This window comes from Rhincodon typus, unplaced genomic scaffold (genome assembly GCF_021869965.1).
Source record: "Rhincodon typus isolate 14 unplaced genomic scaffold, sRhiTyp1.1 hic_rhity00007847, whole genome shotgun sequence".
NCBI classification, from domain to species: domain Eukaryota; kingdom Metazoa; phylum Chordata; class Chondrichthyes; order Orectolobiformes; family Rhincodontidae; genus Rhincodon; species Rhincodon typus.
In genome coordinates, this window is record NW_025973485.1 from 2693 (window position 1) to 9034 (window position 6342).

General features: G+C 49.9%; 1 long non-coding RNA gene across 1 annotated transcript; it reads right to left on the minus strand.

Annotated features, from left to right (window-relative positions):
• Positions 1–948: 948 nt before the first annotated feature.
• On the minus strand, positions 949–6165 carry LOC125482261. The gene is made up of 2 exons (XR_007261588.1): positions 4775–6165; positions 949–4098 (listed from the first exon to the last, which is right to left on the minus strand). It is a non-coding gene; the product is annotated as an uncharacterized LOC125482261 (long non-coding RNA).
• Between the last annotated feature and the right edge of the window lie 177 nt (positions 6166–6342).

Here is a 6342-nt window from a genome sequence, read left to right on the forward strand (position 1 = left end):
GGTACTCCAGGTGTGGCCTCACCAGCATCCTATACAACTGTAGCATAACCCCCCTGTTTTTAAACTCCATCTCTCTAGCAATGAAGAACAATATTCCATTTGCCTTCTTCATTTCCCGCTGCACCTGCAAACCAACTTTTTGTGATTCATGCACAAGGATGCCCAGGTCCCTTTGCACAGCAGCTTGCTGCAAAATAAATAGTTAAAAAAAAGTGGTAAAAGGAGGATTGAGGCTGATTAATGACTAAACAGGGTATTTATACAGGGGGGTATTGCATATGGATGAAGGTGGGTGTTTACCTCAGTCCAGTTTTGTTTAGTACCAATATCTGTTGCATTAGTTCAGTACTCACAGCTCAGGCCCCACCCCCCAACCCTGTCGTGTCACAGGTTGCTTTCAGCATGACCAACCCATTCTCACCCATCCGCAGTCAGCGTCATCATTTATCTGGCTTCTCTTGGTCACACAGCAAAACCGAAATTGCTGGAGAAACTGGCAGCATCTGCAGAGAATCAACGTTTCTTCAGAACCTGCTGGGTTTCTCCAGCAATTTCGGTTTCGGATTTCCAGCCTCCGTAGTTCTTCGTTTTTCGATTCGCTCCTCTTCTTTCGAGCAAGCTGGCGGCGGAACAGCAGGCCTTGTGTGCGGGGCTCCCGAGCCCAGGGCTTGCCCACTTCCACCCAGCTATCTTGGTTTCTTTTTCTTTTAACTTCTGCTCTTTTCCTTCTTTGTCTTCTCACTAAAGCCTTCTGCAGCGGGTTAGTCGGCAACGTCGGCACGGCAGCGGAATAGTAGCAGCAATTGATGGCCTCCTGGCGTTCAGGGCTAGTGGTGGCCAACATGGCTCCTCCCAGTGATTGCTGGGAGACTCCAGGCCCCGGAGACTGCATCGGTGGCTCCAAACACCTTTATGGAGTTAAAAAACTTAGACTTTCAGATCTGAGCATTTCTCTTGCCTTTCGGCTTTCTTTTATTTCTGCTTTTTGTTTTGAGATTGTGGTTTTAAAACCAAGATGGCCATGGAGAATGGCGACTTCATACACTTGTCATTGTACTCCTGTACTTGAGTACACGCCATGATAAATTCGAGGCTAGTAATGCTTCCCTGGCTTACCATCAACAATCCCTTTGCTTGCCTTTCTTTATCTCTGGACTCCATCTCCACTAATTCACTCCCCACTATCAGCATAAATACTAACTTTTCCCAGCTGCTATCAGTTCTGAAGGGTCAGTGGACTCGAAATGTTAACTCTTGTTTTCTCTCCACAGATGCTGCTAGACCTTCTGAGTTTCTCCAGCAATTGTTTATTTCAGAACTCCAACACCTACAGTTCTTTGTTTTGTTTTGTTTCCCTACGGCGTTTCACACATAACAGACTTGTGAGGAAAGTTGTAGGGCAATGGATAAAAAGGTCAAGAGCTACACAGCTACAAAATTGGCCGAGTGACAGGAATGATCAATGGAGACATTATTTCTGGGACTTTGGCAGGGGTCTGTGTTGGGATCCTTGCTTTTCCTGATATATATCAAAGAACTGGATCTCGGTGCGCAGGGGGAAATTTCAAATAACTTGAAATTTTGTAAACTATGAGGAGGACAGTGTGGAACTCTGGAAGGACATAAATAAGTTGGTTATGGTGGGTCAGGTGGCAGATATGGTTCAATGTAGAGAAGTGAGAGGTAGTGCATTTTAGCACAGAATCCCTGCAGAAGCAGGCCATTCAGCCCATTGCGTCCAAACTGACCCTCTGAGGAGCATTCCAACCAGATCCTGCCTTCCCACCCCCATAACCCTACATTTCCCATAACTAACCCACCTTGGCCTGCACATCCCTGTCCACTATGGGGAGAATTTAGTATGGCCCATTCACCTAACCCACACATCTTTGGACTGTGGGAGGAAACCCACACAGACACGGGGTAGAATGTGCAAACTCCACACAGAGAGTTGCCTGAAGGTGGAATCGAACCCAGGTCCCTGGCGCTGAGAGGCAGCGGTGCTAACCACTGTTTTGGTGGGAAGAACTTCAAAAGGCCATTTAAAATACCTCTCTTAGGGCGGCATGGTGGCTCAGCAGTTAGCACTGGTACCTCACAGCGCAAGGGATCCGGGTTCGATTCCACCCTCGGGTGACTGTCTGTGTGGAGTTTGCACATTCTCCCCGCATCTGTGTGGGTTTCCTCTGGGTGCTCCGGTTTCCTCCCACAGTCCAAAGATGTGCAGGTTAGGTGGATTGGCTATGCTTAAAATTGCCCGTAGTGTCCAGGGATGTGTAGATTAGGTGGGTTACAGGGGGATGGGTCGGTGTGGACTTGTTGGGCCCTAAGGGCCTGTTTCCACACTGTAGGGATTCTATGAATAGAGGTACAATTCTAAAGTTGGTGGAAGAGCAGAGGGACCTGGATGTATAAACGTACAGATCAGTTAGGGTGGCAGTAGAGGTTCAGACAGCAACCAGTAAAACATACAATACCCTTGGCTTTATTAATAGGGGCTTGGAGTACAAGATCAGAGAGAGATGGTGTTGAACGCTTGCTATAGTTCAGTGCTACATGATAGGAAGGATGTGAATGCATCAGAGGAGTTTGGAAGGGATTTGCAAGAACGATTTGAGGGATGGGAAACTTCAGGTGTGCGTCGAGACCGTTTTCCTCGGAGACAAGGCAGCTGAAGGAAGATCTGACGGAGATTTTCAAAACCGTGAACGGGTTTGGTATAGAGAAACCGTTCCCAAAAGGATCAAGAATGAGAGGGCACAGATGAAAACCGATTTGCAAAAGAAGCAAACATGAGGTGTGAAGAAAAGGAAATCTTTTCACACAGCGAGTGGTTAGGGTGTAGAATGCACTGGCTGGAAGTGTGGTGGAGACATTCAACAAGGTACGGGGTTGATTGTTCAGGTTGATATAATGTGGAAAGAAAGCAGGAGGTAACAACGCTTGTTGGAAGAGCTGGTGTAAACACAATGGGCCGAATAGCCTGCTCCTGCACTGTAGCAATCTTGTGTGGTTAATGGATGCTTGCTTTTAGCTGGGGGGAGGTTTGGAGCACAGTTTCCCAGGGTAAGTGTGTCAGCACCCCTGCTTTTTACAGATGAATGACAAGGATTCGAGGCACAATTTGTGGATGATACAAGTCTTGAAATCTCAAATCTGTCCTGTCGCTCACCCTACCTTCTCTGCTGGTCCCTGTCCCTGCTCCCAGCCCTGCCTCAAGACCTATTTACATCCCTAGTACTTCCCGGTACTCCTGAGGGGTGACAGACCTGAAACGTTAACTTCAGTCCCCTCCCTGTCTCTAACCAGATGGATTAATTTTAAAAAAAGTACTGATGGCGCATGGACGTCACTAGCTAGACCAGCATTTATTGATCAGAGAGTACGAGCTGACCACATTGCTGTGGGTCTGGAGTCACATGTTGGCCAGACCAGGGAAGGACGGCAGTTTCCTTCCCTAAAGAACATTAGTGAACCAGATGGGTTTTTTTTTCCCGACAATGTATCCACGGTTGCCATTAGTGCCTTAATTCCAGATTCTTTATTGAATGCTGATTCCACCAGCTGCTGTGGCAGGATTTAAACTCGAGTCCCCAGAACATCCCCTCGTTAACAGTCCTGCAGATGACAGCACTAGGCCTGAGTAATTCCAGCATTTCCCGCTTTTATACAGCAGAGGTGCAGTCCTGGGGCTTGCGGGGGAAGTTTGTGCCATACCGAGTGTGATTTAATAACAAATTTCCTTGTTTGCTTCTCCTCTGTCTCTTTTTTTTTTAATTATTATTGAGAAACAAACAGCCAACGACACGTAGAAAACAGGAATGTGGTGCTGATGCGGTTCAGTCTCTCTACGGTGCGCTCTCTCTCTCTCCCCGATCCCGGATTATTTCTGGGAGTGGCGATCCTCGGCGAGGAACCTCCCGGCCGCTCAGCTGTGTTTCTGCCGCTTCCAGAACCGCCTGACGTCAGGGTGTCCCCCGGGGGTAACCACCATCAGCCTCTTGGTGGGATTTTCCCAAACCAGGACACCCAGATCCCGGGCGTAGTTCCGGAGGAGCTCAAAATCCACTTGGGAAAGGAACTGGTTGTATAGGACACCTGGAGAGACCGGACGGAGGGGTAGAGAGGGAGAGGGAGAGGGAGAAGGAGAAAAGGGGGTGTGGAAAAGAGGGAGGGAGGAAGGGAGAAAGGGGGAGAGAAGTGGAGCCAGGGTTTTTAAGCAGAAGGAGGGAGGAGGGAATTGTATAAATGTACTGACTTTGCCAATTATTTGGTGCCGGTCGCAGTCAGAGACAAAGCCTGACCCCCCCACCCTCGGCCCCAGGACGGTGTTGCTTTCAGAAATCTGCTGACATTTCCTGAGTCTCCGGGTGGCTGTGTATCTGTCCCAACCTCCCTCCCGTCCCCCTCCAAAACTCCTACGATGTCCTTCTCCATACCCCGACCTACACAGTGTAAACCCCGCGCCCCCCCCCCGACCCAGGCTATATCCCACACCCCACCGCCTGTACCCGCTGATGCCCGTCTCTATGTACCCCACCCCATCGCCCCTGCCCCATACCGTTTTCCTGCTCACACATAGCCCCGATCCCTACAGCGTATTCCTCTGTCTGTATATCCCACAGCCAATAACCTCTGTGTTGTATTGCGCTGTATTCCTCGGATACCCTCAGATAAACTCTTATCAGCTCTGCCGGGCATCTCGAATCCCTTGTGCTCTCCTCACCCCGGTGCCCAGTGACTGAAAGGAAGTGAGGGGTGGGAAATGACCCACCTTCAGTGAACCTCAATCGGTCTCTCTCCATCTCCCACAGTCTGATCTGATCGGTGATTGTCGGAGGTAGCACTGGATTCTGTGAAAACATTACAACTTTACAAAGACCCTGCTCCTCCGCGCTTTCTCACGCCCAATGCCCAGACCTGGCACATTTAGCGAGTCACATCCTCGTGCGGAAAAAGATTGAACGGTAATGGTCACAGCGACAGGGAAGCTCAGTCGGGTGGAGAAACTGGCAAAGCCAGAACTATTCTCCTTAGAGCAGGAGAATGCCTCAGGCCGGGCTAATAGGAGAGCTCACAATCACGAAAGCTCTCAACGAAGTGATTGAGTGGAGACTGTTTATTGTTGGAGAGAGACAAATCGTTGCTGGGCCCTGGGCAGCGTTGCCGAACAAAGATATCTCGGGATACAGGTTCATAGCTCCCTGAAAGCGAAGTCACAGGTAGAGAGGGTGAAGGAGGCGGTGTTTGGTGTGCTAGCTTTCAGCGGTCAGAGCGTTGAGTACAGGAGTTGGGGCATCTTGTTGCGGCTGTACGAGACGTTGGTGAGGCCACATTTGGAGTACTCAGTGCAGTGATGGCTGCCCTACCATAGAACGTATTGTGTTAAACTAGAGAGAGCGCAGGAAAGATTTCCCAGGATGGTACCTGGACTGGAAGGTTCTAGTTATAAAAGGAGAGATTGCATAGGCTGGGACTTTTCTCTCTCGGGAAGCAGGTGGATTTCTTTTTTAAAACAACCATCACGACGATCAGCTTTATGCTGCTGATTTATGAATTGCATTTAAACTAGCGGTGGCCGGTTTTGAACACAACTCTCCGTAGCATTAACCCAGCACCCACTGCGGACCACTGTCAGGAAAAGTGGGCATGTGGAGGCTTCCGAGAGAGAGGAATAACGTCAAGCTCGTTTCAAACCACCCCCACCGACCCGGCCGAGTTGCATCCCACGTACCAGCAGTGGCAGGCACTCTATCCCTGGTACCTTTGGGGCAGAAAGCCTGAACTTCCATCAGACGTTGACTTGTATTGTTGCAGCCTGCAACAACACAGTGTCCTCCTGGGCTTTGGCCGGTTCTCCCTTACCATGCCGCCTGCGTCCACTGGGTGCTGCTGGTGCACCATGGCCGACACAGCAACCAGTTCAGGAAAGTTATTCCTCACTCACTGCGCACGCCATCACAGCATGGGTCCCTAAAGCCAAACCACGCTGCAGCCAGGGTGGGAAACGGACCGTAAAAGGAGGACAGGCTTGCATTATGCCTCCCGAGGTTAGCTACAACACACAGGGAGCTTTGTGTGTTTCAAGCACACGTGCCCCCGCCCCCCCAACAAAGCTAGCGCACACAGCAGGGAATCAGGAAGGCTAATGAATGGTACCTTGGTCCTTATTTCAAGGCAGTTGGGGTACAAGGCTATAGGCCCTGACAACATTCCCGCAACAGTACTGAAGACTTGTGCTCCAGAACTTGCCGCTCCCTGAGCCAAGCTGTTCCAGTACAGTTACAACACTGGCATCTACCCAACAATGTGGAAAATTGCCCAAGTTTGTCCTGTACACAA